The following is a 27,307-nucleotide window of genomic DNA, read 5'->3' on the forward strand; positions in this document are numbered from 1 at the left end:
AATCCATTGTGTAATTCTTATGCATTTGCATCCTCATAGCTTAGCTCTTATGCGTGACAATATACAATGTTTGGTTTTCCATTCCTGAGTTACTTTCCTTAGAATAATAGACTCCAATGCCATCCAGGTTGCTACGAATTCCAATAACTCATTCCTTTTTATGGCTAAGTAGTATTCCATCTTTTATATATGTCACAGTTTCTTTATCTGCTCATTGATTGATGGGTTTCGGGGTTGGTTCCATATTTTTACAACTGTGAATTGTGCTGATACAAACATATGGGTACAAATATATTTTTTGTATGATGACTTCTTTTCCTCTGAGTAGATAGCCAGTAGAGAAATTGCTAGATCAAATGGTAGTTCTACTTTTAGTTCCCTAAGGAATCTCTACACTGTTTTCCACAGTGATTGTACTAGTTTACATTACCATCAGCAGTGTAGAAGTGTTTTCTGTTCACTGCATCCATGCCAACATCTATTTTTTTTTTTTTTTTTTTTTTTTTTGATGATGGCCATTCTTGCGGGAGAAAGGTGGTATCACACCATGGTTTTGATTTGCATTTCCCTGATCATTAGTTATGTTGAGAATTTTTTCTGTGTTTGTTGGCCATTTTTATATCTCCTTCTGAGAATTATCTATTCATGTCCTTAGTTCACTTTTTGATGAAATTTTTTTATTATTGATAATTTGAGTTCATTGTAGATTCTGGATATTAGTCCTTTGTCAGATGTATAGATTGTGAAGATTTTACTCTGTGGATTGATTGTTTATTCTGCTAACTGTTCCTTTCACCTTGCAAAATCTCTTTAGTTAATCAAGTCCCACCTATTTATCTTTGTTTTTATTGCATTTGCTTCTGGGCTCTTGGTCATGAAATCTTTGCCTAAGCCAATGTCTAGAAGGGTTTTCTAATATTATCTTCTAGGATTTTTATAATTTCAGGTCTTAGATTTAAGTTCTTGATCCATCTTGAGTTGGTTTTTGTATAAGGTGAGAGATGAGAATCCAGTGTCACTCTCCTATATGTGGCTTGCCAACAATACCAGCACCATTTGTTGAATAGGGTGTCCTTTCCCCACTTTGATTTTGTTTGCTTTGTCAAAGATCAGTTGGATTTAAGTATTTAGGTTGATTTCTGGGTTCCCTATTCTGTTCCACTGGCCTATGTGCCTATTTTTATACCAGTACCATGCTGTTTTGGTGACTATGGCCTTATACTATAGTTTGAAATCAGGTAGTGTGATGCCTCCAGATTTGTTCTTTTTGCTTAGTCTTGCTTTGGCTATGCAAGCTATTTTTTGGTTCCATATGAATTTTAGAATTTGTTTTCTAATTCTGTGAAAAATGATGTGGCATTTTGATGGGATTTGCATTGAATTTGTAGAATACTTTTGGCAGTATGGTCATTTTCACAATATTGGTTCTGTCCATCCATGAGAATGGAATGTGTTTCCATTTGTTTGTGTTGTCTATGATTTCTTTAAGCAGTCTTTTGTAGTTTTCTTTGTAGAGGTCTTTCACCTTGTTGGTTAGGTATTTGCTGCGTTTTTTTTTTTTTTTTTGGGAGGCAGCTATTGTAAAAGGGTTGAGTTCTTGATTTGATTCTCAGCTTTGTTGTTGGTGTTGTATAGCAGAGCTACTGATTTGTGTATATTGATTTTTGTATCCAGAAACTTTGCTGAGTTTACTGTTCAATTCTAGGAGCTTTTTGAAGAAGCCTTTAGGGTTTTTTAGATATACAATCTAATCATCAGCAAACAGTGACAGTTTGACTTCCTCTTTACTGATTTGGATGCCCTTTATTTCTTTCTCTTATCTGATTGCTCTGGTCAGGACTTCTAGTACTATGTTGAATAGAAGTGTTAAAAGTGGGCATCCTTTTCTTGTTCCAGTTCTTGGAGGGAAAGCTTTCAACTTTTCCTCATTCAGTATTATTTTGGCTATGGATTTGTCATAGATGGCTTTTACGATATTGAGGTATGTCCCTTGTATACTGATTTTGCTGAATCACAAAGGGATGCTCAGTTTTGTTAAATCCTTTTTCTGCTTCTATTGAGATGGTCATGGGATATTTGTTTTTAATTCTTTTTATGTGGTATATCACATTTATTGACTTGTGTATGTTAAATTATCCCTTGCATATGTTAGCTCATCTCGGATATGAAACCCACTTGATCATGGTGGATTATAATGATAATCATGTGAGTTTTGTTTTTAATTCTCTTTATGTGGTGTGTCACATTTATTGACTTTGTATGTTAAAACATCCCTTGTGTATGTTAAGTCATTCCTGGTGTGAAACCCACTTGATTGTAGTGGGTTATCTTTTTGATATGTTGTTGGATTCGGTTAACTAGTGTTTGGTTAAGGATTTTAGCGCCTATGTTCATCAGGGATATTGGTCTGTAGTTTTCTTTTTTGGTTATATCCTTTCTGGTTTTGGCATTAGGGTGATGCTTGCTGGCTTCATAGAGTGATTTAGGGAAAATTCCCTCTTTCTCTATCTTGTGGAATAGTGTCAATAAGATTGGTACCAATTCTTCTTGGAATGTCTGGTAGAATCCTGCTTTGAACCTATCTGATCCTGGACTTTTTTGTTGTTGGCAATGTTTTTATTACCATTTCAATCGTGCTGCTTATTATTGGTCTGTTCAGGATATCTAATTCTTCCTGATTTAAGCTAGGAGGGTTGTATCTTGCCAGAAATTTATTCATTTCCTCTAGACTTTTTAGTTTATGCACATAAAGATGTTCATAGTAGCCTTGAACGATCTTTTGTATTTCTGAGTTATTGGTTGTAATATCTCCTTTTTCATTTCTAATTGAGCTTATTTTCATTTTCTCTTTACTTGGTTAATCTTACTAATGGTCTATCAGTTTTATATATCTTTTCAAAGAACCAGGTTTTTTCATTTATCTTTTGTATTTCTTTGGTTTCAATTTCATTTAGTTCTGTTCTGATCTTGGTTATTTCCTTTATTCTACTGGTTTTGAGTTTTTGTTTCGTTCTTGTTTCTCTAGTTCCTTGAGGTGCGATCTTAGATTGTCTATCTGTGCTCTTTCTAACGTTTTGATGTAGGCATTTAACGCTATGAACTTTCCTCTTAGCCCTGCCTTTCCCGTATCCCAGGGGTTTTTATAGGTTGTGTTGCTATTATCATTCCATATGAAAAATTTTTAAATTTTCATGTTGATTCTATTGTTGACCCAGTGATCATTTAGGAGCAGATTATTTAATTTCCATGTATTTGCATGGTTTCAAAAGTTCCTTTTGAAGTTGATTTCCAGTTTATTCTACTGTTGTCTGAGAGACTACCTGATATAATTGCAATTTTCTTAAATTTATTGAGACCTTTTTTGTGGCGTATCATATGGTCTATTTTGGAGAAAGTTCCATGTGCACTGATGAATATATATTCTGTGTTTGTTGGGTAGAATATTCTGTAAATATCTGTTAAGCCCTTTTGTTCCAGTACATAGTTTAAATCCATTGTTTCTTTGTTGGCTTTCTGTCTTGATGACCTGTCTAGTGCTGTCAGTGGAGTATTCAAGCCCCCCACTATTATTGTGCCACTGTCTATCTCATTTGCAGTAGTAATTGTTTTATAAATTTGAGAGAGCTCCAGTGTTAAGTGCATATATATTTAGGATTGTGATATATTCCTGTTGGACAAGGCTTTTATTATTATATAATGTCCCTCTTTATCTTTTTTTTTTTTTTTTTTTTTTTTTTTTTGAGATGGAGTTGGGTTCTTGTTGCCCAGGCTGGAGTGCAATGGCATGATCTTGGCTCACTGCAACCTCCGCCTCCCAGGTTCAAGCAATTCTGCCTCAGCCTCCCAAGTAGCTGGGATTTCAGGCATGCACCAACACACCTGGCTAACTGTGTATTTTTAGTCAAGATGGGGTTTCACCATGTTGGTAACGCTGGTCTTGAATTCCTGACCTCAAGTTATCCACCTACCTCGACCTCCCAAAGTGCTGGGATTACAGGTGTGAGCCACCGCACCCAGCCCCCTCTTTGTCTTTTTAAACTGCTGTTGGTTTAAAGTTTGTTTCCTCTGATACAAGAATAGCTACTCCTGCTTGCTTTTGGTGACCATTTGCATAGAATGTCTTTTTTCACCCCTTCACCTTAAGTTTATGTGATTCCTTAGGAGTTAGATGAGTCCCTTGAATGCAGCAGATAGCTGGTTGGTGAATTCTTATCCATTATGCAATGCTGTATATTTTAAGTAGAGCATTTAGACCATTTACATTCAACATTAGTATTCAGATGTGAGGTACCGTTCCATTCCTAATGTTATTTGTTGTCTGTATACCTTGTTTTTAAAATATTATTGTATTTTTATTTTATAGATCCTGTGAGATTTATGCTTTAAAGAGGTTCCATTTTGATGTGTTTCCAGGTTTTGTTTCAAGGTTTAGGCTCCTTTCAGCAGTTCTCATAGTGCTGGCTTGGTAATGGCAAATTCTCTCAGCATTTTTTTGTCAGAAAAAGACTGTATCTTTCCTTCATTTATGAAGCTTTGTTTCACTGGATACAAAATTCTAGGCTGATAATTGTTTTGTTTAAGGGGGCTGAAGATAAAGCCCCAATCCCTTCTAGCTTGCAGGGTTTCTGTTGAGAAATTTGCTGTTAATTTGATAGGTTTTCCTTTATAGGTTACCTGGTGCTTTTGTCTCACAGTTCTTAAGATTCCTTCCTTTGTGTTGACTTTAGATAATCTAATGATAATGTGCCTAGGCAATGATGTAATGAATTTCCCAGATGTTCTTCGAACTTGTTGTATTTGGATGTCTAGGTCTCTAGCAAGGCCAGGGAAGTTTTTGTCAATTATTCCCCCAAATATGTTTTCCAAACTTTTATATTTCTCTTCTTCCTCAGGAACACCAATTATTCTTAGGTTTGGTCACTTAACTTAATCCCAAACTTCTTGGAGGCTTTGTTCATTCTTTCTTATTCTTTCTTTCTAAATTTGCTTCCTGTGGCCATGTTGCATTTGCCTATGACATAGACTTACTCTCTCATGTACCACTAAGTTCTTCCATTAAGGTAACTTCTGTTTGTAGAACTCATTTCACAAAAAAGAAGTAAAGCAATCTGACGCTCGTGAAAGGAACTACTGTTATTTTCACACCATGGATAAGTAGTCAGCCTTATACAATGATAACTTGATGTATTGAAAACTTATTCACATTTTCCCTTAATTAACCATACTGGGCTGAAGATCTACCTTGTCTTATTTTGTGTGGTATATGATCTGTGACAACAATTTATATAGAATGATGCCTCTTCTATATCTAACTGCATAGGTCTAGAAATTGAAGAGGAACAGTAGTAGCTTTTAAAATCTTACCTGATATTCCACTTTCAGAATAATTCTATTAATCCCTTCATTCTAAGACCTTAGGCATAAAAGTGACAGTATCCAAAGGAGGCAGACATATTTTATATAAAATATGAAAAAGGTTTTACCAAATTGCAACCTGTGGTTAGCACCTGTCAATCTTGGACTACTTGTGTCATGATAATAGTGAAAAGTATCATTACCACCTTGAAAGGGACAATAGGTCTAATACTCCAAAGTAGATCTTGAAAAAAATCATGGATGAACTAAAGGATTATTTGGGCACTTCCTTTTATTTCCTGCTGACAGTCATTAAGAAAATATGATATCTCTAGACCTTTTAGAAATTATGGTTTGTGCTATTCTGTGAAGCAAGAGTCCTAGATCAACTGAGCAATTAGCTAAATAAAAAAGACAGAGAATAAAAGTCTAATATTAAAAATGGTCTTGTGGCAAATTGCGTATGTGAGGTATTATTTTAAAAATTAGAAAGCAAATGAATGTAACCAGAGCGAGTAGATCTTATTTTAGTTTAGTTTTATTGTTAATTAACAAAAGTATAGTTGTATATGAGAGTACATTTTAATATTAGACATTATCTTCAGAATAATTTAAAGATATCATCTTTCTTTGTAGAAGTAAGCCATAATTTTGGTTGCTATTCAGATGTGACTTTGGTTGGGCATGAACTAGCTATATTATAATGATAAATTGATGATGATACTTTTGTAAGTGTAGACCTAGAAAAAAAGATTCCTAGCAATTGGGAGATTTAGTGTAGCAGACAACGAAAATACCTGCCAGTTACATTGCTACCTTTTAAGGAAAACTTCTAAATGGTGCTCTTTGTTTAAGCAACTGTAACTCTTGTCACATGTGTTGACTGAATTGAAATCCATTGTCCTAGCCAAAAGTAATTTTGGGGGCATCAATGTGGGAATAAAAGTGAAACAATTTTTTTTTTTTGAGACAGAGTTTCACAACGTTGCCCAAGCTGGAGAAAAGTGGCACCATCTCAGCTCACTACAACCTCTGCCTCCCAAGTTAAAGCAAGTCTCATGAGTCAGCCTACTCGGGTAGCTAGGACTACAGACATGTGCCACCATGCCTGGCTAATTTTTGTATATTTAGTGGAGACAGGGTTTCACTATTGTAGCTTTACAGGACAAATGTAATCTGACAACTTCCAAATTCCTTTGTCCAGACACAAACTACAAAGCCTACATTTTCAACTGCCTACTTAACATTTTCATTTGGATGTCTAATAGAAATCTCAAACTCAACATGTTTGCAAGGTTGGTCTCAAACTCCTGGCCTCAAGTGATCTTCCTGCCTTGGCCTCCCAAAGTGCTAGGATTACAGGAGTGAGCCACAGCACCCAGCTCGTGAAACAATTTTTATTCAACACATTTTTTGCATTGCTTGGCTTCAATATCATACAGGTTCTCTTTACCCAATGGCAAGGTGACTGGAAATTGATCATACTTTCCTCCATGAAACCACTCTGTCCTCGTTTGCCTCCTACCTTACTGGTTGCTCTTTCCTTGTCTTTTTGACATGTTCTTCCATGTCTCCCCAACCTCTTATTTTTGAAAGATCTAAGGTTTATATCTTTCCCCTAAAAAGGAAAAATCTAAGGATCTAAAGGAATACATCTAAAGATCTGTTCTTTCTCTCCCTTTTATATTATTCAGTATTGTAGCTTTGCAGTACAAATATAATCTGACAACTTCCAAATTCCTATGTCCAGACATAAACTACAAGCCTACATTTTCAACTGCCTACTTGATGTTTTCATTTGGATGTTTAATAGAAATCTCAAACTCAACATGCCCCAAACCGATGATCCACTAAGCCTGCCCATCGGATAGACTTCCCCATATCATTTAATGACTATTCTATTATTACAGATACTCAATTCAAAAATTTTGAAATCCTTCTTTGTTCCTTTTTATCATATATCTCATTCAGCACATCAGAAAATCTCCTTGGATCTACCTTCAAACCTTACCTTCTATCTCTCAGTTTCTACCATTTCCAATGCTACTACTCTAATCTGAGCTTCAGTTTTCTATCTTAAAGTTTGTTCCCAACTTAGATGTCAGGTGTTCTTCTAAAAATATGTCAAATTACATTCCTCTTCTACTCAATATCCTGCAATGCTTCCCATTTTATATATGGCAAAATCCAAAGTCTATAAATGGCCTACAAAATACTACTTGTTTTTCTCTCATTGCCTCTCTGACCTCAATTCTATCTGCTCTACCACCCATTGAACGTTTTGTAACAACTTAATTGGCCACTTCACCATTCTTTGAACATTGGTTTATTCTTGCCTCAGGAATTTTATGGTGGCACATATTCTGCATGCTATACTTTACACTCATTTATCTGCATGGCTAACTATTTTTTAAGTCATTGCTTAAATGTCTTTTTTTTTTTTTTTTGAGATGGAGTTGGTCTGTTGCCCAGGTTGGAGTGCAGTGTTGTGATCTCTGCTCAGTGCAAGCTCTGCCTCCTGGGTTCACACCATTCTCCTGCCTCAGCCTCCCGAACAGCTGGGACTGCAGGTACCCGCCACCAGGCCTGGCTAATTTTTTGTATTTTTAGTAGAGATGGGGTTTCACCTAGTTAGCCAGGATAGTCTTGATCTCCTGACCTTGTGATCTGCCCACCTTAGCCTCCCAAAGTGTTGGGATTACAGGCGTGAGCCACCACAGCCTTAAATGTCCTCTTTTTAAGAAGACCTATCCTGACCACCAATTCTGCTTATTTGTCCTATTTTTCCTTCATTTTCATGACTCTTGTTTCTTTTCGGTATGTCAGTTATTACTTATGCATTTTATTTACTGTTTATTATCCCTCTCCCTCCATGATTAGAATGTAAACTCCATAAGGCATGACTGTTTACCCCATTTGGTTCATTGACTTATATCAACAGACCAGACCAGAGTCTGGCATATAAAGATACTCATTAATATTTATGTAATGAATGAATGAATAAATGAATGAACGAAGAGCCTGAAGTTCAAGAGAAAAATGTGCTTTTCCTGACAAAGTCTCTGGGAAGAATTCTAGTCTCCAAGATATGGCTACATGGTTATATATAAACTAATTGAAGGCCAGGGATATTGGCCAGGCCTAGATCACATGACCACTTCTGACCAGATGGTGGCAGGATAAGCACTAACCAAATTAAATACCTGAAATGATGTTACTATGGAAGAGGGAAGAGGTGATGCCCCAAAGAAGGGAATCTGGACAACAAACTACCTATGTAATCTGTGAAGGTCAGCTACTTCTAAAGAGGCTTGAATGAAACTTTATCCAAAAAGGACATTTCACATTGACTGATGAAAAACAAATTTAATTAAATTATATCCCCTGAAAGCAAAAGTTGTAGATGAACAAGGAAAATAGAAAAAACAAGGAAAATAAAAGCCTTTGGTGGTAACTTAAACTATTAGTTGCTGTTACCATATTATTTTTCCATGGAGCTTGTGCTTCCAGAAACACAGAGTGCAGAATAACAATATGGCCAGAAATATCTATGTTCATCAAGGATATTGGCCTGAAGTTTTTGTTTGTTTGTTTGGTTGTGTCTCTGCCAAGTTTTGGTATCATAAAAATCTTGAACAAAATACTAGCAAATCAAATCCAGCAGCACATCAAAAAGCTAATCCACCATCCACGATAGAGTAGGCTTTATTCCTACAATGCAAGGTTGGTTCAACGTATGCAAATCAATAAATGACTTATCACATAGAACAAAACCAAATAATATGTGGGTATCTCAATAGAAGCAGAAAAGTCCTTCAATAGAATTCAACATCCTTTCATGTTAAAAGCCCTTAACAAACTAGGAATCAAAGAAACATACCTCCAAATAATAAGAGCCATCTGTGATAAACTCATAGCCAACATCAAACTGAATGGGCAAAAGCTGGAAGATTTCCCCTTGAGAACCAAAACAAGACAACAATGCCCTCTCTCACCACTCTTATTCAACATAGTACTGGAAGTCCTAGCAGATGAGTCGGGCAAGAGAAAAATGTAAAAGGCATCTAAATAGGAAGAGAACAAGTTAAACTGTTGATGTTTGCAGATGATATTCTTTTCTAACTAGAAAACCCCACAGTTTCTGCCCAAAAGCTCCTAGATCTGATAAATAACTTCAGCAAAATTTCAGGGTACAAAATCAATGTACAAAAATTGGTAGCATTTCTATACACCAATAATGTCTGAGAGCCAAATCAAGAACACAATGCCATTCACAATCACCACAAAATAAAACCAAAAAACCTAGGAATACAGCTAACCAGAGAGGTGAAAGATTTCTATAACAAGAATTGCAAAACAGTACTGAAAAAAATCAGAGATGACACAAACAAATGGAAAAATGTTCCATACTCACAGATAGAAGGAATCAATATTATTAAAATGGTAATACTTCCCAAAAGCAATTTATGGATCCAGTGCTATTCCTGTCCAACTACAAATGACATTATTTCATCAACTAGGAGCTGGTACCATTCCTTTTGAAACTATTTCAAACAGTAATAAAAGAGAGACATCTCCCTAACTCATTTTATGAGGCCAGTATCATCCTGATACCAAAGCCTCACAGAGACACAACAAAAAAAGAAAATTTCAGGCCAATATCCCTGATGAACATCAATGCAAAAATCCTCAGTAAACTACTAGCAAACTGAATCCAGCAGCACATCAAAAGCTTATCCACAACAATCAAGTTGGTTTTATCCCTGGGATGCAAGACTGGTTCAACATACAGAAATTGGTAAACATAATCCATCACATAAAAAGAACCAATGACAAAAACCACATGATTATCTCAACAGATGCAGGAAAGGCCTTAGATGAAATTCAGTATCCCTTCATGCTAAAAACACTCAATAAACTAGGTATTGATGGAACATATCTCAAAATAATAGAGGCTATTTATGATAAACCCAAAGCCAACGTTGTACTGAGTGGGCAAAAACTGGAAGCATTACCTTTGAAAACCAGCACAAGACAAGGATGCCCTCTCTCACCACTCCTATTAAACATAGTGTTGGAAGTTCTAGCTGGGGCAATCAGGCAAGAGAAAGAAAGAAAGAGTATTCAAATAGGAAGAGGAATTCAAATCGTCTCTGCAGATGACATGATTGTATATTAAGAAAACACCATTCTCTCAGCCCCAAAACTCCTTAAACTGACAAGTAACTTCAGCAAAGTCTCAGGATACAAAATCAATGTGCAAAAATCACAAGCATTCCTATATACCAACAATAGACAAGCAGAAAGCTAAATCTTGAGTAAACTCCCATTCACAGTTGCTTCAAAGAAAATAAAATACCTAGGAATACAACTTACAAGGGATGTGAAGGACTTCTTCAAGGAGAACTATAAACCACTGCTCAAGGAAATATGAGAGGACACAAACAACTGGAAAAACATTCCATGCTCATTGATAGGAAGAATCAATATTGTGAAAATGGCCATACTGCCCAAAGTAACTTATGGATTCAATGCTATTCCCATCAAGCTACCAGTGACTATATTTGCAGAATTAGACAAAAATACTTTAAATTGTAGGTGGAACCAAAAAAGCACATATGGCCAAGAAAATCCTAAGCAAAAAGAACAAATCTGGAGGCATCACGCTACCTGATTTCAGGCTAAGTACAAGACTACAGTAACCAAAAAAGTACGGTACTGGTACCAAAACAAGATATATAGACCACTGGAACAGAACAGAGACCTAAGAAATAACACCACACATCTACAACCATTTCATCTTCAACAAACCAGACAGAAACAAGAAATGGGGAAAGGATTCCGTATTTAATAAAAAGTGCTGGGAAAACTGGCTAGTCACATGCAGAAAACAGAAACTGGACCACTTCCTTATACCTTATACAAAAATTAACTCAAGATGGATTGAAGTCTTAAATGTGAAACCCAAAATCATAAAAAAAAAAAACCCTAGAAAAAACCTGGGCAATATCATTCAGGACATGGGCATGGGCAAAGTCTTCATGACTGAAACACCAAATGCAATTGCAAGAAAAGCCAAAAGTGACAAATGGGATCTAATTAAACTAAGGAGATTCTGCTCAACAAAAGAAACTATCATCAGACTGAACAGGCAACCTACAGAATGGGAGAAAAATTTTGCAATCTATCCATCTTACAAGGGGCTAATATCCAGAATCTACAAGGAATTTAAATTTACAAGAAAAAAAATCCCATCAAAAAGTGGGCAAAGGATATGAACAGACACTTCTCAAAAGAAGATATTTACGCAGCCAACAAACATATGAAAATAAGCTAATCATCACTGGTCATTAGAGAAATGCAAATCGAAACCACAATGAGATGCCTGCTATCTCATGTCAGTTAGAATGGTGATCGTTAAAAAGTCTGGAAACAACAGATGCTGGCGAGGATGCAGAGAAATAGGAATGCTTTTACACTGTTAGCGTGAGTGTCAATTAGTTCAACCATTGTGGAAGACAGTGTGGTGATTCCTCAAGGATCCAGGACCAGAAATACCATTTGACCCAGCAATCTCATTACTGGGTATATACCCAAAGGATTATAAATCATTCTTCTATAAAGACACATGCACACGTATGTTTATTGCAGCACTATTTACAGTAGCAAAGACTTGGAACCAATCCAAATGCCCATCCATGATAGACTGAATGAAGAAAATGTGGCACATAAACACCATGGAATACTATGCAGCCATAAAAAAGAGTGAGTTCTTGTTCTTTGCAGGGACATGGATGAAGCTAGACATCATCATCTTCAGCAAACTAACATAGGAACAGAAAACCAAACATCACATGTTCTCACTCATAAGTGGCAGTTGAACAATGAGAACACATGGACATGGCGGTCGGGGAGTGTGGGGGAACATCACACACCAGGGTCTGTCGGGGTGGGGGGAAAGAGGAGGGAGAGCATTAGGATGAGTACCTAATGCATGCGGGGCTTAAAACCTAGTTGATGGGTTGATAGGTGTTGCAAACCACCATGGCATGTGTATACCTTTGTAATAAACCTGTACATTCAGCACATGTATTCCAGAACTTAAAAAAGAGTGTTTTTAAAAATTGATATTTTGATGATTATCTTACTTGGGAAAAAGAGGTCATAAAGTAGACAATGCATATAGCTGGAATATACCCTTTTAATAAAGGCATCAGGTAAAATGTATTCATTAGCAGATGTTTCCCTATTTGTTTTAGTTTTGCTAAAATTTGCCTTATTATTCAAGATACAACAGCTGAACAAATTAAAAAATAGATGTCCTTTTAGTAAGTTAGTCTTAGGTGAATTAGCCAAATAGGATTAAGCTTTTCATCCTAAAATATCAATCATAGATAACAGGGGCCATGGAAGACAAGCCCCTGATTCTGATATTAGAAATGAAATGAAAAGATTAAACCAGGAGTCAGCAGACTTTTTCTGTAAAGAGCCAGCTTTGATTTACAGGCCCTACAATTTCTGTCTTAACCGCTTAACACTGTTGTAACATGAAAGAAGCCACAGATGTTATATAAACGAATGGCCATGGTTATTTCAATAAAACTTCCCTTAAGACACTGAAATTTGAATTTCACATAATCTTCATGTGTTATACAGTATTATTCTTCTTTTGATTTTTTTCTCAACCATTTAAAAGTTTTAAAACCATTTTAGCTCATAGGCCATAAGAAAATAGATAGTGGGTGAATTTGGTTTGCCAACTCTTGTACTAAACCGTGGATTTGCTCAGGCTCAGAATGATTGCACATCCTACTTATTTGGACGATTTTTCTAACTTGAAAAGATTTAAGTTTCAGACATATGCAAGTAATGGTCCGAGATGAGTCACTGGCTTTCCATCTGAATCCAGTTGTATTGTTTCCAAAGAAAAATGAAAGCAAGATGGGAGATTAAAGGATACCAGTAGTTGGTAAGATCACTGGATCCTCATCCTCTCAATCCATAATACAGATCTTTGTGGTGAGCATGAGTATTGAGTGCTTATTTTGATCGGCCATATCAGAGGCTTTAGCAGGTCTTTTAACCCTCAAGCTGACTGTGAGAGCTTTGAGAAAAATAGGCTCATTTCTGGTTTTTTGGTGTTTAAATCATACAATTCCTTGCTTTTAAGTATGATGAATAAAAAAACTGGAGCAAAATATAAACAGTGATTATCTTTGACTGTTGGAATTATGGTTCTAAGTTTCTTTGTTTTTGCTTATCTGTATTTTTATCTTTATGCAATAAACATGTATCATTTAGTAAAACATAAGCATTAAAATTTAAAAATTTTAATTGACCAAACTCATTAAACTCCAAATGTACCACTTTTCTTTTGGCATTTTTGAAAGTTAGACATCTTCCCTATGTATTTAATGAAATATTTTTCTTTGCTTCAGAGAGAAAGAGAAGAACGCTCATTCAGAGGAAAGCCAGGCAAACAACATTTTAACTTGCAAATGCCATCTGCACAATAAATTAATTTATCCATATATCTTAGGCTAAATTGAAATTAATCTCAGCAAAGGGAAAAACCTCACCTGAATGTAAAAATACAGTCTATTAAGTTTTTTCAAAAATATTTTTTCAGGTATTTAATTTCCTTTTCTTAGGAGTCAAGATGTGTGAAGCAGTTATCTAGGCACCATGAAAGAGATAAGGACGAATAAGACATGGCCTCTGTTGTGAAAGGAGTTTTCAATGTCCTGAATCACAATTGATTAATTAGGTAGTTCACATGAGCTTTACAAGTGTTATTGTTTCTAAAATGTGAGAAATGAAACTACATATAATTTATTTCTTCCTAGAGGAGCAACTAATGACTAACACCTTTTATTTTCTTTATTGTGTGAAAGTTTTTGTTCTTAACTTGGCTAATTTATTGTATCTTTGTATAGAAAGGAAGTATCAAGTCTTAAAGTACATATCTGTAGGTAGTGTTCTCTGATGTTGATAAAAGCCATAGGGATAATAAATAGAAATAAATAGACTTGAAATTCTAACAGAAAGCTTCATTCCATTAAAGGTAAACAGGCTCTGAAAGGAGTATTTTATTTATTTATCTGGTCTAATCTTTTTATTTTGTGGGATAAAATCTTGAGAACCTGAGTGGTTTAATAATTAGCTTTGGGTCAGATTGATACAATACAATGAGAATAAATATGTCAATTAAGAATATGTACTTTAATAGCAATTATCTAACAGTGGCAGGATTAAGGATGATTTTTAGGTTGTGATTTCTATTTAAAATCTCCTCTAGCTTAAGCACATTAATTTTGTAATAAAAATACACTTTATTATAAAACAAGATTTATAATGTCAAAAAAGTATAGTGAACATGTCTTTTTCCTTTTTCTTAAAAAATTATCTCAAGAAAAGGAGAACAAAGAACAGAAATATGAATTCTGAATTCAATGAAACCAGGGGAATTCTATAACCCTCTTATCCCAATGCATGACGATGCAAGGCAGATGGGAGAAGATAAATATTTACCAATGTTCTTGCAATTGGTGGGGTAGTTTGGTGAGAATCATGGCAATCTGCTCTATAGAACCCCAGAAAGGCCCAGGAAGTTGGTGTGATATTCAGTATAAAATTTGTGAATGTTTGGGGGCTAAGAAATTCCATGAAAGACTTTATTAGGAATAGTTGTACCCTTTGAGTTTCCACTGTAAACAAATATAGCTGACTCCCCTTGTTTAACCCCAAGGAAACTACATGTTTAATCTCTGAAGAAAACTGACCAGAGAAGTTCTAAATATAAAGAACGTAAGCACACAGGAAGTCAAGGAGCAAAGTGGACAGGGAGAAATTAGGTATATGTGTGCATACAGAATAGTGTGAAAACTTCCTCTGTCTTTCAGAAAGTGGCTTTAAAACTCCTTGTGATAATACTGTAGAATCCTTCTCTGGAAAAGCTGAACAATCAAAGGAAATAGGATTTATAGATATTGACATAGGACCCTTAGAGGAAAGATAGCTGTTCACCCTATCACCCTGCAGGGAAGCTTTCTAGTCCAGGAGCTGCACCCACTGACAGAACTACCAATTCAGTTTGGTGTCTTGCTCTTAAATATATCCACATAGTCAAGAATCACCAGTCAAATGAGGAAATTCTTTAACATCAAAATAGCCACATAATAAGTAAACAGAGAAAATACTTAGGGAAAACAAAGAAAATGTAAGTCAAAGCAATTGTATATACTATCCTTAGAAAGGTAAGAGAAAATAGAGCATTCATAAAAAATAGTATAAAAAGGAAAATTACAAAAAACTTTGTGAATTAAACATATGATATCTAAAATAAGAAATTTAGTATAGGAGATAAAAGACACAATCTAGGAACTCTTTAAGAAACTAGAAAAAAAAAAAAAAAGACAAAGATTAGAACAATAACGCAGGCCCCTGCATGACTCCTGACTGGCAGCTCAAAGCAACATGAAAAAAGGAATCTGCAGGTATCCCTTGGCCAGAGGAAAGGGAAGCTATTTGTTTTTTAGTCTCTTTATGCGCAAAGCTTGCCTCCTTTTCTCACTTTTCTAAACTGATACTGAAAACTCCCGTTTTCTTAATATTCTGGCACGCATGAATCACAAAAATGAATCTTAATACCTCAACTCTACATATTCAGGTTTTAGTCTGGGGGCATCAACAGTCATAGGTTTGCAACTTCATCCAAAAGTAGTGATCAGGTCTCTGTGTGATAGTGCATATTTATAGATGCCTTTGGAAATGCAACCATTTTCCTATTTCAAAGGTGTCTGCCAGAACTCCAAATGAGGCTTTTCCAATGTCAACAATTTTACTATCTACTCCTAATCGGACAACTAGCTATTTTAAATGCAAGCAAGCAATTTTCTGTAATATCAGTAATTATCTCTAAACCAGTGGTAATATTTTTTGCAAACCCAATTCAATAAAAACAATCACAATTTTCAACTTAGAATAAAGGTACTGGGAAAATATAATTTTTAAATTTTATGTATTACTAATTGATTCTTCCCTGCCAACCCCCACATATTGGGTAGTAAAAAAATTGCTAGTTAATCCTATCCAATTTAGAACTAAGTTCATATTAAATAATTTAAAAGGCCGCTTTTTATAATGCTAGCCTTTCTTCAAAATAATTCTGCCATATTTCTAACCTCCTACCCTTCATGATCAGCACTTTCACAAGATGACTCCTGAGAAGCTAGGAAGAAGTGTGTAGCTTTTATAACCTTATGGGGGATGGGAAAAGTAACAGTTATAGCGTTTTGTGTTCTGGCTCTCTGTCACATTATATATGCGTGTGTGTGTGTGTGTGTGTGTGTGTGTGTATATATATATATATATATATATATTTTTTTTTTTTTTTTTTTTTTTTTGAGATGGAGTCTCGCTCTGTCGCCCAGGCTGGAGTGCAGTGGCCGGATCTCAGCTCACTGCAAGCTCCGCCTCCCGGGTTTACCCCATTCTCCTGCCTCAGCCTCCCCAGTAGCTGGGACTACAGGCGCCCGCCACCTCGCCCGGCTAGTTTTTTGTACTTTTTTTAGTAGAGACGGAGTTTCACCGTGTTAGCCAGGATGATCTCGATCTCCCGACCTTGTGATCCGCCCGTCTTGGCCTCCCAAAGTGCTGGGATTACAGGCTTGAGCCACCGCGCCCGGCCGGCCTGTTTCATATTGATCCTTTAAACAACCATCACAGGTTTCTATAACAGGTATTATTAATCCAACTTTAAAATGATAAAGTAAGTTTACAGAGTCAGTGCTTCAGGAGACTCCAGTAATAGGTGACATTGTGGGCATTTGACTCCAGATCTCCTGACCTTACATTTGTTGCTTCTCCATCTGTTGCCAGTTTATAATACTTAATACATCAAAATACTACTGTATTGTGATACAGTAAGGTCCCTGCCACTTGCCTTTACTTTTTCACAATACAATTTCTTACATATTCTCATCAATAAATTCTTACCAACTGGACTTTAACAGCTTAAGTAATGAGAGAAAAGTCTTAATAATGTGCATACATGTGGGTCCAGAATTTGCACTTCTAAGAGTTAATCTGCAGAAAATGAGGAGTGTGTAAAAATATTTAGTTTAAGAATGAGTACTAAAACATCAAAATTTCAAAAATAGTTTGATAGCTAAATCAATTATGATCCAAAGCAGATATCAAAAATGAATTACAAGTATCTTTGACAACATATCAATATGTTAAAAGATTTATAAAACATTGTATAGGTCTTGGACGAGAGGAAACAAAGAGTTGTTTAATGGATGTAGAGTTTCAGTTTTGCAAGACAGTTCTGCAGATTGGTTGCACGACAGTGTGAATTCATTTTAACACTATTGAACAGTACATTTTGAAATGGTTAAGATATTTTATGTGCATTTTACTACAACTTAAAAATGTAGATACTGCATTACATCAGTTTTGCTATGTACCTATATCTACATACATAAAATTTAGAGGTATGTCTGCCTAAATATTAGCAAATATTTTCTCTGACATTGAGAATATAGATTATATCTTCTTCTTCGTTTTGGTTTTCTCTATTTCATATGACATCTATTAATGTGTATTAATAAAACAACCATGGAGATATTTTAGAAAGTAAAAAAATAAAATCTATATAAAGAAAATAATTCTGTGTTTGAAGGTTCTAATTTGTTAGAAAGATCTTCCTAAGTTATATTGGTGAGCATAAAGCTGGCTTTCAGTATTGCTTTATTTTCCTTTTAGTGTCCATAGAATCTATGGTGATGACTCCTCTTTCATTTCTGATGTTACTAATTTGTAGCTTCTTTCTTTTTTGTTAGTCTGTTTAGAAGTGTATCAGTTGTATTGATCTTTTCAGAACCCGCTATTTTTTGATGTTGTTTTTCTCTATTTTTTTTATTACCATTAATTTCTCTGATTTTTATTATTTCTTTGCTTCTGTTTGCTTTAGGCTTCAACTGATCTTCTTTGTGTTTTTCCCTAAAGTGGAATCTTTGATTTTTTTTTTCTGAATATGTATTCGAGTCTATAGATTTTTCTCTAAGCACTGCTTTTGCTGCATATGACAAATTTTGATACAATATATTTTTACTTTCATTTAGTTCAAAATATTTTTAAATTTCTTTTGATACTTCTTTCTTCACTCATGTGTTATTTAAAAGTAGGTTCTTTGTTCTACAAATATTTGGAGAATACACTAGCTTGCCTTTTGCTATTGATTTAGAATTAATTCCACTGTGGTATGAAATACATACTTTGTAATATTTCAGTTCTTCTATATTTAAGATGAATTTTAAGACCCAGATTTTGGTAAATTTTAATGTTCCATGTCAGCTTGTGAAGCATATGTATTCTGCTGTTATTAAATCAAATGTTCTATAAATGTCAGATCAAGTCAATTAACTAATTTGTTCAAGTCAAATAAATCCTTACTGATTTCAGCCTGATTTATCCATTACTGAAAGAGCAATTTTGAAATCTCCAACTATAAAAGTGGATTTGTCTATTTCTCTTTGCATGTTTTATCAGTTTTTGTGTCACATGTTTTTTTCCCCCCCCTACCTTTTTTTTTTTTTTTTTTTCTTATTTGAGACAAGGCCCCACTAAGTTGCCCAGGCTGGCTCCAAACTCTTGAGCTCAAGTAATTCTCCTGCCTCAACCTCCTGAGTAGCTGGGATTTCAGGTGTGTGCCACCACTGCTGTCTCACGTGGTTTTGATTACCTATTGTTAAATGCGCTTGTATTAAGAATTACTATGTCTTGGAGAATTGACTCCTTTATCATTATGTAATACCCTTCTTTATCTCTGATAATTTTGCTTGTTCTGAAGTTTGCTGTGTCTGAAATTAATATAAGTATTTCAGCTTTCTTGTATTAGTGTTAGAGTGGTAAATCTTTATCCATCCCTTTATTTTTACTATATCTGTATCATTATATTTAAGGTAAGTCTCCTGGAGTCAACAAATACTTGGGTCTTTTTGTTTGTTTGCTTACTTGTTTTTAATTCACTCAGACACTCTGTCTTTTAAGAGGTATGTTTGGATTACTCACATTTGAAATACTTATTGATAGAGTTGGACTAATATCTACTATATTTGTGACTGTTTTCCATTTGTTTCTATTTGTTTTTCTTTTTTTGTCTTTCACTATTTTTCTGCTTTCTCTGGTTTTAATTGAGCATTTTATATGGTTATATTTTCTCTGTTAGCATATCAGTTATACATGCTACTTAACAAAAAATTTATGGTTGCTGTAAATTATACATTTTGAATGAATCTTAATCCACTTTTGAATAACACTATTCTGCTTTACATGTGGTGCAGATATCTTTTAATAGAGTATTCCCAATTCCTCTTCATCACTACTGGCCCTACTGTCATTCATTTGACTTAACCATGTGTCAAAATCACACAACACATTATTATTATTATTACTTTTATTATTATTACTATTACTCCTTTAAACAGGTATCTTTTAGACCAACTAAGAATAAGAAAAATAAAATATTTTCTTTTATGTTCATTTCTTCTTCTCCAATGTTCTTCCTTTCTTTATGTAGATCCTCATTTCTGACCTGTATGCTTCCTTCTCCCTGAAGCATCATTTCTTTTAACGTTTCTTGCAGGGCAGGTCTGGTCTGCTTGTTTGTGTTTTCTGAGAAATACTTTAGCTCTCCTTCATATAGACAATTTATCTGGATATAGAATCCTATCCTGGTGTGGTCTCCCACCCCCCTCCATCCCACGTCTTAGGACTTTAAATATTTTATTCTACTCTTTTCCTGTGTATATGGCTTCAGATGGAAGTCTGTTCCTCAATCCTCTATAAGTAGGTGTCTCCCCACCTGCCACTCCACTCCACCCCACTCCTTGTCAGCTCCTTTCAATATTTTCTGTTATCTTTAGTTTTCTGCAATGTAACATGATGTGCCGAGGTGTAATTTCTGTGGGTGTGTGTTTATACTGCTTGTTATTCTCAGAGCTTCCTCAATCTGCTGTAATTCTTATCCTTGTTCCTCTATGAGTAAAGTGCTTTTCTCCTACCTTCTTTTAAGATTTTTACTTTGTCTTTGATTTACTGCCATTTGAATATAATATGACTACCTACAGATTTGTGTGGTATTTATTCTTCTTAATGTTCTCTGAGCTTCCGACATCTATGCTTTGATATCTGTAATTAATTTTGGAAAATTTTTGGCCAATATTACTTCAAATATTTCTTCACCTCTGTTCTCCTCCTTCTGGTATTCCAATTATGTGTATTTATACCTTTTGTAATTGTATTCCCATTCTTGGATATTCGGTTCTGGTTTTTTTAAATTTATATTTGGTTGTTCTTCGCATTTCAATTTGGGAAGTTTCTGTTGGTGCGTGCTTAACCTCACTCATTCTGCATCTATTTGCACTCTACTGATAAGCCCTCCAAAGACATCTTAATTTCTCTTAGTGTTTTGATTTCTAGTATTTCCTTTTGATTCTTAGTTTTCCCTTCCTGAACAATGGTCTCCCCTTCCATATAATATATAATATATAATTATATAATTCATTTTATATATAATATATAAATATAAATATATCTATTAAATTATATATTTGATATATTTTATATTTAATACATATTTAAAGTATTATATATATTATGTATTTATACATAAAATGTATAATATATATACATAAAATATATAATATATAATATATATTTTATATAATAATAAATATATAATATAATTATAAAATATATATTATATATTATATATCAGATTATATTTTATAATATATAATATAATACATATGCTATATGAAATATATATTATATAATACATATGCTATATGAAATATATATATATACACACACACACACACCACACACCACATTTTACTTATCCCCTTGTTGATTGATGGGCATTTGAGCTCATTCCATAGTTTTGCATTTTTTTTTTTTTTTTTTTTTTTTTTTCCATAGTTTTGCATTTGCAAGTTGTGCTGCTATGAACATCATGTTCAAGTATCTTTTTGGTATGACTTCTTTTCCTCTGGGTAGATAGATTAGTGGGATTGCTTGATCAAATGGTAGATCTACTTTTAGTTTTTTTAAGGAATCTCCATACTGTTTTCCATAGTAATTGCACTAGTTTACATACCCACCAGCAGTGTAAAAGTGTTACCTTTTTATTATATCCATGCCAACATCTACTATTTTTTGATTTTTTGATTATGGCCATTCTTGCAGGAGTAAGGTGCTATTGCATTGTGGTTTTGATTTGTATTTCCCTGATAATTAGTGACATTGAGAAGTTTTTCATGTTTTTTGGCCATCTGTATATCTCCTTTTTAATTTTTTTTTTTTTAGTTATACTTGAAGTTCTGGGATACATGTGCAGAATGTGCAGGTTTGTTACATAGGTATACACGTACCATGGTGGTTTGCTGTACCCATCAACCCATCATCTACATTAGGTATTTCTCCTAATGTTATCCCTCCCCTAGCCTCCCACCCACTGACAGGCCCTGGTGTGTGATGTTCCCCTCCCTGTGTCCATATGTTCTCATTGTTGAACTCCCACTTATGAGTGAGAACATGCAGTGTTTCGTTTTCTGTTCTTGTGTTAGTTTGCTGAGAATGATGGTTTCTGTCTTCATCCATGTCCCTGTGAAGGACATGAACTCATCCCTTTTTAAGGCTGCATAGTATTCCATGGTGTATATATGCCACATTTTCTTTATCCAGCCTATCACTGATGGGCATTTGGGTCAGTTCCAAGTCTTTGGTATTGCGAACAGTGCTGCAATAAACATGCCTGTGCATGTGTCTTTATAGTAGAATGATTTATAATCCTTTGGGTACATACTTCTTTTGAGAATTGTCTATTCATGTTCTTAGCCCACTTTTTGTTGGGATTGTTTATTTTTTTTCCTTGATGATTTGAGTTCCTTGTAGATTCTGTATATTAGTCATTTGTTAGATGCATAGTGTTTGAAGATTTTTACAAACTGTTTACTCTGCTGATTATTTCTTTTGCTCTGTTTACTTTTTTTCTGTTTTCTCTTCATTATTTCTTTTTCTGTGCAGAAGATTTTCAGTTTAAGTCCCATTTACTTACCTTTGCTTTTGTTTCATTTGTTTTTGGGTTCTTGGTCATGAAGTCTTTGCCTAAGCGAATGTCTACAAGCGTTTTTCCGATGTTATCTTCTAGAATTTTTATGATTTCAGGTCTTAGATTTAAGTCTTTGAGCCATGTTGAGTTGATTTTCATATAAGGTGAGAGATGAGGATCCAGCTTCATTCTCCTACATGTAGCTTGCCAATTATCCCAGCACCATTTGTTGAAGAGCGTGTCCTTTCCCCACTTTATGTTTATATTTGCTTTGTTGGAGATCAGTTTACTGTAAATATATTGCTTTATTTCTGGGTTCTCTATTCTGTTTCATTGGTCTATGTACCTATTTTTATATCAGTACCATGCCATTTTAATGACTGTAGCCTTACGGTATAGTTTAAAGTCAGGATGAAATGCCTCCAGATTTGTTCTTTTTGCTTAGTCTTACTTTGGCTATGCAGTCTCTTTTCTGGTTCCATATGAATTTTAGGATTGTTTTCTCTAAACAGTCTTTCTGTGAAGAATGATGGTGGTTTTTGATGGGAATTGCATTGAATTTGTAGACTGCTTTTTACAGCATGGCCATTTTCACAATATTGATTCTTGCTATCCCAGTCAGTGTTGTATCTTCACTAAGTCTTGTGAAGTGTCTTTCCATAGGTCTTCAGAAGTCTATTGGTAGATTTAGGTATCCAAACTCATTGTACACCTTTGCTGCCTTTACTACAGCTGTGTTATAATATAGATTAGTTTTCACCCATGTTTCCTGGTTCATAACAGATATAGCCCTCGTTACAGTCTTTTATTATAATGTTGAATGTGTTGAGTCTCAGGGACAGGCCTCAAGAAACAGAATCTCTCTCCTGTTTTCCTCTCACCTGCTCCAAGGCAGGACTCTAATCTTCCCCCACCTTTCTGATTGTGAGTCTTAAGACCCTTTGGAGAGAGTCCTGCCCTGTACAGTTAGGGGAGGAATGCTGACATCATGAAGCTTCATAAGAACCCAACAGACTTGGTTCAGAGAGCTTCAGCATATCAATGTGTGGAGGTTCCTGGAGGGTGACGCACCTGGGGAGGGCATGAAAGCCCCATGTCCCTTTCCCTATCCCTTGCTGTACACATCTCTTTATTTGTATCCTTTAAAATATCCTCCTTAATAAAGCAATAAACATAAGCAAGTGTTCCCCTGAGTTTTGTGAGCCCCTCTACCAAATTAATTGGACCCACAGAGGGGACTGTGGGAACTCCAACTTGAAGCCAGTTGGTCAGAAGTTCTGGAGGCCCAGACTTGTCACTAGGGGAAAGAAAGGGGTTCTCTTGTGAGACTGAGCTCAACCTGTGGGATCTGACACTATCTCCAACTAGGTAGTGTTGGAACTGAATTGAAGAACACCCAGCTTTTGTCTGCTGTATGGTGTGTGGGGGACAATCTCCCATAACTTTCGTCACAGAAGCCTTCTTCTATGTTGATAATTGTTGCGATGGTGTGAAAGCAGAGGAAGAACACTGGGGGAGAGAATTTTTTCCCTGCACAACTACTGATTCTCAAATTCTCATAAAATAAAATCAGAAATAAATTATAACAATGGATAAATCTAATGCTCATTTATTTTAAAATATGCCCCAGAGTCCTAGCATACACAATGCCATATATCATACTTGTAACTGAACTTGCAGCTTGACTGCAGGTCCTTAGATCCAGTGTAAATATCCTCCTAAGCTCAGGTATTATGTGACTCTAATTTCTTGCTTCATTGCTTTAAACCAGATATGTCCCAAAGCCTCAACTAGCAGGTCACAAATGTATATGGTAAAAATTTATTTTTATGGTACATCTTTATCTTAAATATGGAATGATAGAAAACTTTATGAATAAGATAATTAGATCTTTGGGGTTTAGTGAAGCTGATTCAAAAGATTTTAAAGATTTCGAACTTTAGCCACATACTTCCAAGAGGAGTTTTTGTAACTGTCTCATCCTGTTTTTCAAGTTCAGTGTCTTTTCTTCTTCATAGGATATACGTAATTTAAAAGGCAATTATTGCCAAATTTAACTTTAATGTCATTTTTCTTTTGTGTGGCAGCATTAATCTTATGCCAGATTCTTATTCTTATGCTTTCCTTCTGGACTTTCACATCATTCCTCTCTTATCACATTCCTTCCTAATGATCTTCTATAGGTGTCTTTTAAAAGTCCAAGCTCATCGGTCCCATTGGATTTCCCTATTTGTCTTTTTTATATTTACCCCAATGTTTCTCTCAGATTCTTTTTGTTAACTGATTTATTTTTTCCTTTTTCCTTGAAGAGTTTCTTAATCTTGAATTACTTTCTGTTTTGGTGTCTCAGGTCATGAGTTCAGATGTATTTTCTCAAGTTCTTTTCTTTTTTTAAAAAAAATTGTCTAAAGTCAGGTACAGAGTTAGTATTAGAGTAACATTGTGCTATTTCTGTATAAAGTAAATAGAATGTTTCAAAGAAAGGAGCAAGATGAAGCTAGAGTAAATGTTGTCATTGCCTAATTGCTACACATAATATTTTCTCGATTGGTTTAGCACAGGGTTTTTATAGAAAATAGTGTTTTCTCTGATTTTTAATTCTATTTGTGAAATATATTAACAGATGAAAGCAGCAACAGAATGACCTCTAATATGGAAAAATATCAGGGATTCTGGATTCCTGGGAGTAGTAAAATGTTTGAATTATTTAAGGTTTTATGTGTAATAAGCAGATTATATATACTTTGAGATTTTTGACAGCTGATTCAGGTCAAAGGGTTACACAAGCAAGTTCTGGAATATTAAAGCTTGAAGGATTTCTAGAGTTCATGTAAGAACAAAATCTTCCCTAGATAGGAAAAACTAAGAGACCATTTGCAAAAATGCCAGATTAATTCCAGGTGTCAGTTTATTATAACTAGGTAGTTTGTGCCTTTCAATCAAACTCTATACTTTATTTTTGTAAAATAAGGTGATTGTTATGAAATAAAAAAATTTATGCGTTTGACTTCCAGTTTACCAAAATACAGGTTGATCAAGCAAAGCTAGGTTTATTCCTACCACCATCAGGGGAACACCATTTTGACAGCCTTAAAACCTTTTCCGAAGGGGTATAGTGGTCAAGAAGGATATTTATAGGGTGTAATGGCCTGAGCTAGAAATTTAAAGCCCAGTTTAAAAGCAAGAGCTGATCAGGATTTAACAGACTTTATCACACAATAGCTTGGACTTCTGAGCACAGTAAGGGAAGAGTCTTCAAATAGTAGAAGCTGTTAGTCTTGATAAGTTAGCTTTTTTTTTTTTTTTTTTTTTTTTTTTTTTCACAAACATATTCTTAGTGCAAATATTCCTTGAAGCAAGTAGCTAAATTATTTTTGCTTAACTCCAGTGTTTTTCAGCATAGAAATCGTAAAGTATACCCGGTCCCAATATAATTTAACACAGAGACCAAATTATATTTATTTTAGTTCTCACTACATTCTCGAGAGTTGCTGTACTCCAGTAGTTCTCAAGCTGAGCTACACATCAGAATCATGTATGCCACTCTAAATATTTACAGGCGTAAAGTCTCCCCTGAAGACATTCATTCAGTAAGAAAGGCTTCTGTATGCTTACAAATCTCCATACTTTAATAAGAAACCAGAGTTGAGAATTTCCAGATATTGCATAAACTTTAGGCATGGCTTAGAGTTAACTCAGGGGTCATGGAGGCAAACCAGTCACTATAGAGTGTGCTAGCATGGCCAAGTCCATTAGGTGCGAACATCCATAAATTTGAAGATACATTTACAAGTAGTAAGAGAAGTACCAACACTTATCACAGTCTTATCCAACTGGCCTGGGGTTCTCCCACTGGCACAGCAAAGCCAAATGCTGACATCGAGATAGCAGTGAAAGTGAGGCATTTATTGCAGGGCACCAAGCAAGGGGAATCAGTCAGTTCATGCTTCAGACCTGAACTCCCAGATAGCTTACAGGTAAGGATTTTTTTTTTTTTTAAGATGGTTTCTCACTGTGTCGCCCAGACTGGAGTGCAGGGGCGCGATCTCGGCTCACTGCAAGCTCCGTCTCCCGGGTTCACACCATTCTCCTGCCTCAGTAGCTGAGTAGCTGGGACTACAGGTGCCCGCCACCACGCCTGGCTATTTTTTTTTTTTTTCCGTATTTTTAGTAAAGACGGGGTTTCACCGTGTTAGCCAGGATGGTCTCAATCTCCTGACCTTGTGATCCGCCCACCTCAGCCTCCCAAAGTGCTGGGATTACAGGCGTGAGCCACCGCGCCGGGCCACAGGTAAGGATTTTTAAAGGCAGGGAGGAAGAGGCTATAGGAAGGGTTATAAATTAATCCATGGAAGGTATACATTGGTTTGACCTGAAAAGGCCAGACATCTCAAAGAGAGGTTAGAAGGATGGGTCATAGACGGATTCAAAGATTTTCTGAATTGCAGTTGGTTAAGGATGTAAAATGTTGCCTAGAATTTGGGATGAGCAGAAAAGAATGTGAGCTCAGGCTGGTGGGCATGACCTCCTCTAGGCCCCGCAGGAGGAAGTTACAAATAAGGGGGTCAGAGTTCAGTGCTCACTTTCCTCTTATCTGAGGTCTACGTGACAGTGGATCTTCTGTTTGGTGGGATCTGGGTTTCTGAAGAACACCTCAGGGACATACGTTAAGATGTTATCTTCAGTTTCTACAGGAAGCTGAAACTTTTCTGATTCTAACTTCCCTGGCTATTGTTTTAAGCTACTATTTCCTTGTTGTTTATTAAGTTGTTCATTTACTTCTCAGAGCTAGCCAGGTGCCTAATATTTCGTTTGAAGCAGCTCAAATTTTTT

The sequence above is a fragment of the Macaca thibetana genome, chromosome 4 (assembly GCF_024542745.1).
Source record: "Macaca thibetana thibetana isolate TM-01 chromosome 4, ASM2454274v1, whole genome shotgun sequence".
NCBI lineage: Eukaryota > Metazoa > Chordata > Mammalia > Primates > Cercopithecidae > Macaca > Macaca thibetana.